The sequence below is a fragment of the Emydura macquarii genome, unplaced genomic scaffold (genome assembly GCF_026122565.2).
Source record: "Emydura macquarii macquarii isolate MOO-44397 ecotype Brisbane River unplaced genomic scaffold, CSIRO-AGI_Emac_v2 contig_53, whole genome shotgun sequence".
Lineage (NCBI taxonomy): Eukaryota > Metazoa > Chordata > Testudines > Chelidae > Emydura > Emydura macquarii.
In genome coordinates, this window is record NW_027130190.1 from 1 (window position 1) to 13,338 (window position 13,338).

At 40.6% G+C, this 13,338-nt stretch overlaps 1 pseudogene; it reads right to left on the bottom strand.

The window, feature by feature from the left end:
* Window positions 1–6,341: 6,341 nt before the first annotated feature.
* LOC137166283 (olfactory receptor 6F1-like) lies at window positions 6,342–7,316 on the bottom strand (annotated as a pseudogene).
* Between the last annotated feature and the right edge of the window lie 6,022 nt (window positions 7,317–13,338).

A 13,338-nucleotide genomic window follows, 5' to 3' on the forward strand; every position in this document is an offset into this window, starting at 1 on the left:
CCTCTTGGCCCTGGCCAAAGTTACCATCTACAATACCAGGAGGGAAGTTGGCTGGGGAGGGCGCCCTGCGACTGTGGGGCCTATTTCCGTTCCCTTCTCCATTCACGTCTCCGGGCAGAGTTCTTCTGGGAAGCATCCACCAGCTCCATCGACACCTCCTGGGAGCAGTGGGGCGCTGTCCGGGGCTCTCTGCTTGGTGTCCCCTTCCGCCTCCCTTCATTTATACCTATGACCCTCATGCCCCTTCCTGTTTTTACATTTGTTGTCCCATGGAATTAGTTACATCCTAGGTCCAGTGGCTCCTCCCCTTAGACTGGTGGAGGGACCTTGAGCGGTGGCGATGCCCGCCCACCTCCTGGTTTGTAAATAGAAGCACCCTCCTATAGCTGTCAGGGCTGGCCCAGTCACAATAGATAGACAGATGGATAGCATGCACAACTGATGGAGCCAGTTTGACTATTTTTAAGGACTTTCCAACATCTCTGAAAGCATGAAAGACATGGAGAGAGATCATCTTTGCTGAAATTTAGGCATCCCAATCCATATTGAAATACAATGGGTTTGGGAAACCTAATTCCTTAATTCCCTTCACATAGCCCATTGTTATAACCCCGACCATCTACACAGAGGCAGAATCAGGCCTTCTCTGTGGAAATTGGCTAGATCAAGCCAAAAGCTAACGTAATCTTGTAGCCACAAGAGCTACACTTTCCTTGACTTCAAAGGACTTTGTGATCAAGCTCTTGCATATGGTAGCTGTGAGAACAATATCACCACAGGACCTAGCAGTTTGGTTTAAATAGCACTGCTGATCACACTCTATGAATAGTGTGATGAGGTACCTTTGGGTTATCAAATGAGACAACATGTCTTGATATATTTCTGAGTTGGGTAATGGTAATACACAATTCTCCATGTGAAGGTCAGAAACGTGGATGATGTAAATTTTCATGTAACTCATTTACTTAGTGGAGAACATGCCATGAGAAGATGAAGCAAGTTCCTTCCAGTTTTGCATTTTATATGGTCATTCACACCTACACAAAGCAATTGCATCATGGATGTAAAGTGTCACCCTGGGTGTGACTGGATGGAAAATTCAGGTTTGGTATTATTTTACACCTAATTTATATTAAGGTCTGCATTTCTGCATGGGTTAACTACCATAATAGTCTACATAATTTTTAATGATATTGTCTATGTATTTCTCATTCAGTTTCCACTTCATCATACTTACTTACTTACTGTATGTATGTGAGATAGATAGAGAAACAGAAAGATAGATGTGATCAGATTTTTTTCCCATGGAAAATTTCATCATTTAATTGACAAACTGAAAACTGAAAAATGTTTGGCTCAAAACATCCACAAAGCAAAATAAATACATGGATTAGTGGGTGAAATTTTTCAGTTGATGGACGAAAAATGTCAGTTTTCAGGTTTTTGCTTTTCTAATGAAAAGTCCTCTTCTGTTTTGTGGAAAGAAGACACTTTCTGCAACACATTTTGTTTAGTTGAAAACCCAATATAATGTTAAAAATAATTTTCATAATAAACATTTGACGAGAATCTTTCTTTCTTTCTTTCTTTCTTTCTTTCTTTTGTCTGGGTCTCTTCTGAAGACCTATAGAAGTAGGCAAATAATCCTACTAAACTTCCCACAGCTTTTCTGATGCTATTGGGTGTGCTGTATTGGGTGTGTTGAGATTCCTACTTTTTCATTCTTGTTATTTCTGGGGTTAGGGAGGGATTGGTTTGGATGAAGCATATTCTTGTCACCTGTATTTCCTTTAAAAGGATTATAGTTGACTAGGTTCCACTGAATAGTAACATTATGAGGCATATGCTCTATTTCAAAAGCAATTATTTCAGTGAAGTTCTCTGGCCTGTGACAGGAGGACAAACTAGATAATCACAGTGGTCTCTTCTGACCTTGAAATCTATGAATCACTGAATTTGCCTTTGTGTACATTTCCTTTTCTTTAGATGGAGCATATGGGCACAATTGACAAAGAAAATCAAACAGCCATCACTAAATTTATTCTTCTGGGTTTTGGAGACTTACATGAAATACAGCCCTTACTGTTTGTGACATTTTTATTCATTGACACCGTAACCATGGCTGGCAATATCTTAATTGTTCTGGTGGTAGCAGCTGATCACAATCTACATACCCCCATGTACTTCTTCCTGGGGAACTTATCCTTCCTGGAAATCTGTTACACCACCACTAGTGTCCCCAAGATGCTAAGAAGTCTCCTTACAGTGCGGGAAGTGATTTTATTCATGGACCGTGTAGCCCAGTTGTATATTTCTGGATCTTTGGCAGTCACAGAGTGTCTCATTTTATCCATCATGTCCTACGATCGTTGTTTAGCGATATGCAATCCGTTGTCTTATGCATCTGTGATGACCTTTAAGGTGTGCCTTCAGCTGGCAGCTGGCTGTTGGGTAGCTGGCTTCCTGACTCATATAGTAATGCTCATATTGACATTCACGTTGCCTTTCTGTACTTCCAAGGAGGTTGGCCAATTTTTTTTTTTTTATTTCATGCCTCTGTTAAAACTTTCTTGTACTGACACCCACCTGGTTGAATTTCTGTCTTTCATAGTGTCTGCCTGTGTGACCCTGGTCTCCTTTCTACTAACCTTGACTTCCTACTATAGGATCATCTTGACCATCCAAAGGATCCCTTCCACCACTGGGAAGCAAAAAGCCTTCTCCACCTGCTCCTCCCACCTCCTGGTTGTTTCTATTTTCTATGGGACCATCATTATTGTTTATGGAGTCCCTGTAGGAAATCAGTCACCAGCTTTAAACAAGGCCTGCTCCCTGCTCTATACAGTCATCTCGCCCATGTTCAACCCCTCATCTACAGCCTGAGGAACAAGGAGATCCAAGGGGCCCTGAGAAAGGTTGGAAGCAAAGTCATCACTTGCCTAAAGAAGAGCAATATCTTGTGAGGTGACGCAAGTGACTGAAATCAGAGAACAGTGATTGTCTCAGGTGTTCTGGAGGTTCAGCATTTGACTGGCTCGAATGAACAGCAGCAATATGTCTACATACCTGTTTCAAGAGATCAGAAACTATCTTGTGAACAAGGGAACCTTTCCATGTGTGAATACTATTAATATTTTTTGGAACATTTTATTAAGGCAAAGTTTCAATAAAACATTAACTTACTAACATTATACATTACCTATTATTTATTCAGAATCAGTTTAATATTCAAAGAAGATTATTCATCTACACCAAATATATTGGCGCAAGATTCCGTCTTGAGAGTCTTCCTCCTCTCAGAATCATAGGGTTAAAAGGGAACACCATGGTCATCTAGTCCAGTGGCTCTTAATATTTCCAGACTACTGTACCCCTTTCAGGAGTCTGATTTCTCTCGCATATCCCCCAAGATTCATGTCATTTAAAAATGACTTTCTTACAAAAACAGACATAAAAACACAAAAGTGTAACAGCACATTATTACTGAAAAATTGCTTACTTTCTCTCATTTTTACCATATAATTATGAAATAAATTGATCGGAATATAAATATTAGACAATACTCTGGAGTATTCTGTCCAGCTTTGGGCCCCGCACTACAAGAAGGATGTGGACAAATTGGAGAGAGTTCAGCAGAGGGCAACGAAAATGATTAGGGGGCTGTAGCACACGCTTTATGAGGTGAGGCTGAGGGAAATGGGCTTATTTAGTCTGCAGAAGAGAAGAATGAGGGGGGATTTGACAGCAGCCTTGAACTACTTGAAGGGAGGTTCCAAATGGGATGGAGCTAGGCTGTTCTCAGTGGTGGCAGATGACAGAACTAGGAGCAATGGTTTCAAGTTGCAGTGCAGGAGGTCTAGGTTGAATATTAGGAAAATGTTTTTCACTCAGAGGGTGGTGAAGCACTGGAATGGGTTACTTAGGGAGGTGATGGAATCTCCATCCTTTGAGGTTTTTAAAGCCCGGCTTGACTAAGCCCTGTCTGGGATGATTTAGTTGGGGTTGGCCCTGCTTTGATAAGGGGGCTGGACTAGATGAGGTCCCTTCCAACCCTCATCTTCTATGATTTTATGATTTTTACATTTCAGTGTACAGTATATAGAGAAGTATAAATAAGTCATTGTCTGCATGAAATTTTAGTTTTTCCTGACTTTGCTAATGCTTTTTATGTAGCCTGCTGTAAAATCAGGCAAATATCTAGATGAACTGATGTACACACTGGAAGACCTTTCTCCACAAGGTTAATTCCTCAATTTTTTAAAGACTACTTTAGCCATTTCAATTTAAGCAGCTGAAAACAGTTTGTTTTGACCCTTTCAGGAATATTAATTACTAAAATTTCAGATTTATCAGAGTTTATTTGGAAGCCTGATACCCGTCCAATTTCCAAAGTCAGTTTTAACAAGGCTTCTGGATCTTCCAATTATAAGAAGACATTGGCAGCATACAAAGCTATTTTGTATTGTATGCTAGAAGAAGCTTTGATTTCCTTTATCAGGGGGCTATATTTCACATTTATTGCAAATGGCTCAAGTGGGGATCGATGACCATTACCCAAATCATATGCTGCAAGTTGAATATTCAGGACTAATATGCTCTTAGAAAACTGATTTCCAAAACCAAATCTTACGAATATCTGTCTGAGCTATTCCCACTCCAGTCTGTTGAAGGCTTTTTCAGCACATCTTCTTTTCATTGACCAGTCCCCTGACTTTTCAGTCTTCTATATACTTTACAAGTGATGATTTTCTGTTTTCTTCCAAGTCACTAATAAAAACGTTAAATAAAGTTGGGGTAAGAAGTGATTGCCGTGGGGACCTCACAAGAAACACACCCAGTACCTGTCAATTCCCCATTTACAGTTACACTTTGATACCTCTCAGTTAGCCAATTTTCAGTCCATTTGTGAGCCATGTTAAGTTTACATTATTCTAGTTTGTTTTAATCAAAGTGTCTTGCAGTATGAAGTCAAGCGCTTTAGAAAAATCAAAGTATATTACATCGACAATATTACTTTGCTAACCAAACATGGAATCTCATCAAACACACACACAAAAAATTAAATTAGTTTGGCAGGATCTATTTGCCATAAAACCATGCTAATTAGCATTAATTACATTACCCTCCTTTAAGTCATTATTAATTGAGTCCCATACCAACTACTTCATCGTCTTGCCTGAGATCAGTCATGTTGATTGGTCTATAATTACCCAGTATGTCCCATTTACCCTTTTTAAATTTGGCACAACAGGAGCTTTCTTCCAATCTTCTAGAAACCACCCAGGGCCCCTAGACTTACTGAAAATAAATATTATGAGTCCTCAGCCAGCTCTTTTAAAACCCTTTGATGCAAGTTATCAGGATCTGCAATTTAGCATCCTCCTGAAATATTACTGAAAGGGAAAGAGTGTTATCATCACCATATGATAAGACTATATAATCTGTTTTTCCCCAAACACAGAACAGAAATATTTATTGAACATTTCTGCATTTTCTGCAATATTTTATGATAATTATACCATTTCTATCTATAAAGAGACAATACCATTGTCAGAATCCTTTCAAATGTATTTAAATGAACACACAAACAAACAAAAAAAAACTATTAGTTTCCTTAACTCTGCTGGCCATAGATTTCTCATTGTGTCCCTTTTCTTCCCTTATCAATTTTCTAAAATCCCTAACTTTTGATTTATACTCATTGCTACCAACTTCCCCTTTCTTTCACTTGCCATTTTTTATAGCTGCCTTCACTTCCCCCGTAAACAAGGTCAATTTTCTTAACTAGTATGGCCTTCTTCCTTGAAGTTCCATGACATCATGCAAGAGTCCACTACTGGAAAACAAAGTTTATACAGTAAACACAAACGGGGATCCCAAGTATTGAAGAAGGAATTTCAAAAGAGCTAAGGAAGTTAGAAATCTAAATTCTATTGAAATTCAATATGTTTTCGGCAACTAATTACCACAGGCAGCTTTGAAAATGGCAGAAACAGAAAATCATGAATTTAGATCCAACATCCAAAGGGGGTTGGGAACAATGGGCTCATACACAGAGATCCTGCTAAGTGGCATTCAAAGCTAACACCTTGGAATCTTCAGCATAAAACAAATTGCCTCCTTCCACTTGAGCTAATCTGTGAGTGAATAGCAGTTTGTGATAGGGCTTAGGGTAGGATGTAGGTGTCCAACTGTCATTGCAAAAGAAAAGGCTATCCTTGAAAATCACTGCCAATCCTTTTGTCTCATATTCAACTATATCAATGACCTTCAGACATTTATTTAAAATTTTGGTCCTTTTGATTACAATTCTACTAAATCCAGGGCGTTTGTAAAGCATTTCATATCCTACTCAATGCCTTTCCCAAGGCTTTTTTCACCTCTTTGTTTCTTAAAATGTAAATGAAATGGTTTAGTAGAGGAGTTACAATAGTGTTAAAGATGTTGACTGTTTTCTTCAAATCTAAAGTATCCTTTGCAGAAGGCTTGATAAAAAGAAAAATGGCGGAGCTGTACCAGATAGTCACAATGGTGAGATGGGTAAAGCAAGTGGAAAAGGCCTTTTGCCATCCTTGAGCAGATGGGATTCTCACGATGGTGGAGATGATGTAAGTATAGGAGACCAGCATTATCGCTCATGAGACCACAACAACAGCAATCGAGACAATTAATGTTGCTAGCTCGACGAGGTGCGTGTCAGTGCAGGAAAGAGCTGTCTAGGAATCAATGTCACAAAGGAAATGATTGATGATGTTAGGGACACAGAAAGACAACCTGGACATTAGAGCTGCCAACACAGAGATAGCCAGAAACCCACATAGCCAAGAGAGGAAGGCCAGCTGAGCAGAGAAGGTGCCGTTCATGACGGAGCTGTAGCGCAATGGGTGGCATATGGCCAGGTAGCGGTCAGAGGTCATGACAACCAGGAGGAAACATTCTGTGGAACCCAAGGAGAGGAGAACAAACAATTGAAGGAGACAGACAGTGGAAGAGATGGTTTTGCTCGTGCCCAGGATGACACCAATAGCTTTGGGGACACATGCTGTGGTGTACCAGATCTCCAGGAAGGAGAGATTGCAGAGGAAGAAGTACATGGGAGTGCGCAGATGTGGGTGGATCCTCACTAGGACTATGATGGACACGTTCCCTACGATCGTCAGAATGTACATCACAGTAAACACCAGAGTAAGGGACATTCGGAAAAACCAAGTTCCGGGAAAGCCCAGGAGAATGAATTCCTGCATTCTGGATTGGTTTCTTATTTCTGTCCCATGCCATGGCATCCATCTATCAAGATACAAGAGGTCATAAGGCATTTAAGGATGCTGAACGCACATTTGGATGTGGGAAGTGCAGACCCCATACTAAAGCTATGAGAAAAGAAGGGAAAATGGGTGCTACTCAACACTGTCCTGCCTTATGCATCTTTCCACCTCCACAGTAGAGATGAAAAAACAAGGAGAGTTCTGTGGCACTCTAAAGACTAACAAATTTAATTTTTGCAGGCATAAGCTTTCGTGAGGTTCAGCTCACTTCGTCAGATGCAGAGGTAAAAATGAGAAACATAGGATCATCATATACATATACAAGTGCAAAGAGAACAACGGGGGAGGTGGATGAAAGCTGGGTACTTGAGGTCTAATGACAGTCATTGAGTAGGAGGTGAGAATGGGTGAGCAAAGCAATTTACCATTTACAAAATTTCTCATATGTACCTCTGCATCTGACGAAGTGAGCTGAGCCTCACGAAAGCTTATGCCTGCTAAAATTAAATTTGTTAGTCTTTAGAGTGCCACAGAACTCTCCTTGTTTTTGCTGTATACAGACTAACACGGCTACCCCTCTGGAACAGTAGAGATGGGATCTCCACTCATCATTCTTCTAAGGCCCATGAGGATGCACTGGGGTAGCTGACCCTATGGTGTCTTTCCTGTCTTGGTGATCTAGCCCATCAACTCCACTTCACCCACCGCTGAGAAAGCCTCAGCATTTGTCTCACTCTCTTCATGCCTCACCTTGACAATAATTTGCTTTCTGCTCAGGATTTTTTTGCACAAATCCCATTGAAAGTTGACCAGATTTCTAGTCCTAACTCACCTGGACTCTTCTGACCTTCTGTGGGACTTAGGTTACTTTGGTCAAAAAAACAAAATTTTTACCAAACTGTTTCCCCTTGAAAAGTTCCATTTTGTTAAAACTGAAATATTTCATGGAAACATATCGGGGTTTAGCTGAAAATTTCATCAGGCTGGTTTCTCAGCTCCAGCATGGAATTTCTGATCAAAATGAAAATCTGAAAAAACAATTAGTTCTCTAGCCTGGTGGTTAGGGCACTTCTTTGGGATGTAGGTGACCTGCTGTCTGTAATGGCTCACTAATCTGAGTGCCAACCTCAGGGCAGATTGTTACCAACCAGGGCACAAACCTCAAATTGGTTGTGTGTTTTATACGGAGATGTTGCCAACCAAGTATCAAGTGTGAACTCCTCAAGCACTATATGACAGCCTGAACATGGAGTCACAGATGGTTCCCTTGAGCACTCCGGTCTATCTTGCATCCTAGCAACCCTGCATTTGTGATAGATGGTCCCTTCCACCAAAAATCACAACAATATTCAGGCAACTCCCAGTCCCAAAAACCAGTCATTTACTCCAGGTCAATTGTACCTTAGATCTCTCACAACACTTTTAACCAGTACTATAATAAACTAACTATAGATGTATTAATTAGGAAAAAGCAATAAGAGCATTATTCACAAGGTTAAAGCAGATAAACAAAATGAGTTTAAGTCCTAAGTTTCAAAAGGTGCTGCAATATGCGGCTCTATATATCCTATTGGTCCTGTAGGGCTAATCCAAGCTGAGCAGCCTGGGATCCCTTGCTTATACTTAGAAATATTGCCCTTTCCAAATTCCAAGCAGAATAGTGTTCCAACAACCGTCCAATGCCAAACAATTAACAACCTATTCTTGATACTGGACACTTGGTGATCAGCGCGGATACCAGTGAGACACGGGACGGCCGATTTGCAGATCAATAAGGTTTAATGTGTGAGGTTTTCTGTAGATATACTAGTTGAATACAAAACCTAAAATTAACTCCAATATATCATACTCACTATGCCTGGAGAGCTAAGCAGTCACTCAGAAGGCTGTATACAGGAACGGCTTTCTTCAGGGCCCCGCTAGAGAGCCAATGGCCTCTGGTCCTACTGTCAGCACCTCCCGTGGAGTCAGGTGTTAATGGAGCACCCCCCTTTGTCTAAATGGTGACTTCTTGTACCCTTCCATAAACAACTTTCACCTAATTACTTCTCTACTCATTATCATATATGCTAATTACTTACACTGGGTTTTCACCCTTAACTACATTCCATTCTCACCATGATAATTGGGGTTGTCAAAACAACATCTGGTGATAGGAGGAGCGATGTAAAAATATGCCCCTTGGCAATGAAACAGTGTACCCCAGACGTTCAAGGATAATTTGTTGTTCCCATCACCCTTATCTATGTGCAGCTGAAAGCAGACATGTTGTGTATTTCGTCTTGTTATGTGCTGGGGTATGCAGAAACAGAGACATTTGCAAGGTTATTCAGTAGCCCTATTCATCTCTACCAACTAGAAGATGTCATGCTACAGGGGTCAGACTAGCCAAGCAAGCAACCGAAGCTATGCAAGGCCTGTAGGACAGTGGTCAAGCAACTCAAATTGTACTGGGCCTTGAACACCTATTACCCACCCACTAATGAATGTACTTTTGCCACGTTCTACAAAGGCCATGGGTCTCTGAACTGAGAAAGATGTCAGTTTATGGCATGAAGAATAAATGGATAATCACCGTTGTAGCTCGTTTTTTTCAAAGGGGTCTAAAGGCATCAGGTACCAGCTGTTAGTAACATTCAGTGGAAGTTGGGTGATTAACGCCCATATGCGTCTTTGAAAATCCCAGCTGCTATGTCTATTCTCTGGAGTTTAATTTCAATTCATTCTCATACAGATAATAATACTCAGCACTTGTGTAATTCTTTACACCTGCAATGTGTAGAGAATGGCTATTCAGCCACATGGCACACCTGCGCGCTAGAGGTCTGATCTAAGGCATAGTGGTGTGAATGGTTGACTAAGCAAGTATCACTACTCCTATTGTACAAGAGGGGAAACTGAGTCAAGGATTTGAAGTGATCTGTCCAAATCAGAGACACAACTGGGCATAGAACAAAAGAGTTCAGATGGCCTCTTCTGTGCCCTCTGCCCAGATCTCACATAGATACATCCCAAAACCTCCACCTGCCAGAAGCTGGGATGGGACAACAGGGGATGGATCATTTGAAATTGTATTTTTCTGTTCATTCTCTGAAGCTCCTTGAACTGGCTACTGTCAAAAGACAGGGTACTGGGCTAGAGGAACCTTGCTCTGAGCTTCTTGGCAAAGATGTTGCTAGTGTATTAGGCATTAGATATTTATGTCAATGTATTTTAGCTAGTACAGACAGATCCCAATCTAGTACAAGATAAGATGTGTTGATAAAACAATGAAAAAGGATGTTGTGGCCAAGAGATTAGGAACAAGAGGAAAGAAATAACCAAGGAGAGAGGCACTGGGCAGCCAGAACAACATTACAACGACGTGCCAGGCCGGAGAACTAAACAATATGGGTTCCTACTATCAAAGTCTGCTAAACTGCTAACTGCGCAGAGCTGGACAGAACCCACACCCACAAGCCTGCTGCTGCTGACATACCTATTCTTCTCTAGTTGCCTCAGCTAAATTATTGAACCAGGAATTCAAGAGGTTAATTTATTAGAGATCCTTGGAACATTTCCATTTAAACAGTTTTGATGATGAAATGGAGACTTTAGCACAATAAAGACTTCCATGAAATACTGTTGGGTTTTTCATAAACAGGAAAATTCAGTTCCTAGTTACTGAATCATAGCAATATAGGGTCAGGGAGGACCACAAGAAGTCAGCAAGTCCATCCCCTGTGATGTGGCAGGGACACATATACCTAGACCACCCCTGACAGCTGTCTATCCAATACATTTTGAAAAGCCAGTTATGGGGATGCCACAATTTCCTTCGGAAATCTATTCCACCATTTAACTGCCCTTAGAATTAGAACGCTTTTCCTAATATCTAACCTAAATCTCCCTTGCAACAAATTAAGCACCTTACTTTTTCTCAGATCTTCAGGGGACATGCAGAACAATTGATCACTCTCCTCTTTATGGCAGCCCTTAACATATTTGAAGACGGTTAGGAAGTCCCCCCCTCAGTTTTCTTATCTCAAGACTAAACATGCCCAGGTTTTTTAACCTTTCTTCATAGGTCAAGTCTTCTAAACCTTTTATCATTTTTGTTGCTGTCCTCTGGACTCTCTCCCATTTGTCCACATCTACCCTAAAGCCTGGCACCCAGAACTGGACACAGTACTCCAGCTGGAGCCTCACCATTGACAAGCAGAGTGGGACAATTACCTACTGTATCTAACATACCACTCTCCTGTTTATATACCCCAGATTAATATTAGCCTTTTACTTCCTGCATCTCATTCTTGACTCAGATTCAATTTGAGATCTGCTGTAAACCCCAGCTCCCTTTCAGCAGTATTACCACCAAGGCAATTATCCCCAATTTTGTAGTTGTGCAGTTGGTTATTGCTTCCTACGTTAGGGGTTTGCACTTGTCTTTCTTGAATTTCATCTTGCTGAGTCTGGACCAATGCTCTTGTTTGTCACAGTCGTTTTGAATTTTAATCCTTGTCCTCCAAAGGGCTTGCTACCCTTCTCAGCTGGGTGTCATCTGCAAATTTTATAGGAATGCTTTCTACTCCATTATCCAAGTCATTAATGAAAATTTTGCTTGCTACTGGACCTGGGACTGACCCCTTCAGGACCCCACTATATATGTCCTCCTGTTTGACAAAGAACCATTGATAACTACTCTTAGGGTATAGTCTTGCAACCAGTTGTTTACCCAACTTATTATAATTTCATCTAGACCACATTTATGTAGTTTGCTTATCAGCATGTCATGATGAACTGTGTCAAAAGCCTTACTTACATCAAGATATATGACATCTTCTGCTTCCCCCCCCACCCACAAGGCTACTAACGCTGTCAAAGAAATTTTTTGATTTAAAATGCATATTTTTAGTTAATCAGAAAATGTTCTTTTTTGGATGACAATCGCCAACACATTTACATTTTTGATGAAAACTAAAATATTTTTATTTTTGTCCACACATTTGATGATTAAAAAAATCAGTTGGCTCTATTAATTGCACAAAGCAAATCAATGCTATTTCCTTTTGTTCCTCCTAGACGTTACAGTATATTAAGCAAAAGGGGTAAGCCTTACCATTCTACCGGTAAAGGTTTGGTGACTTCTCAGAAAGGCAAACCTTTGCAATGGCAGGAGGGATTTTCAAATAAGGCAGAGTTATTTCACCATACAGTTTCTTTCTGTTCCAGCCCCAGCTGTATCTGGCCAATAGATTTAACTTACCAGCTCTACTGATGTTGCGTCTCAATATAAAGTCTCTTCATTTGCAATGTTTTTCTCTCTGGAGAACGCACAACAGCCTTGGCTCTGAAAAATGGTGTATTGTAAGATAGTAAATCTTGCCCTCCCCCAAACTAGCTATGTATCAGTTATAGGAAGATTTCTCACTTGATTCTTGTTTTCATGAAGAGCACTCTACACCACTGCAGCAGTGTCCCGGGGACTTAAGGTGTGGGTGATCTGTCTAAATCCCCTTCTGTTAGAAATAATCAAACAGGTTGTCCTGGGGGTGGATTGGGGGAGACAGAACCCTTTATTGCCTGCTTGTTCCACCTCCATGCTGGGAGTGAGCAACGAGGGTTACTTTACAATTTTTTTATCCATAATAGTATGTAAATGTATACATTTCCAGCAACTCCCCATAGACCCTTATTTGGTTACCTTGACACCTATGAAATGAATATTAACAACTACATAATGAATATAATTATACCCGCCCCTGTTGGTTGTTTACAGGATTATTGCACAGAGCGCAGGCACATTGCATGAAACTTACTAACATTTTTTAAAAATAAAAAAAAAAGCATACAGGGGGAGAAGGAAGATAATACTTTTCCCACCAAAAAGACCTTCCACAGAAATAGTGATAGACTTCTCCCCTGCACAGATGGCCAGGAAGGAAGGAGAAGAAGAGAGATAACAGACACTAACTAAAATTTCACCAGGTAACAAAAACAAGGTTTGCCTGTGCCACAAATCCATTCCCTGTAGCTTAGGCCTGATTACTTGTCCCAGTTTTTAACTCTTTACTCTCCTACAACTTCCACCTAG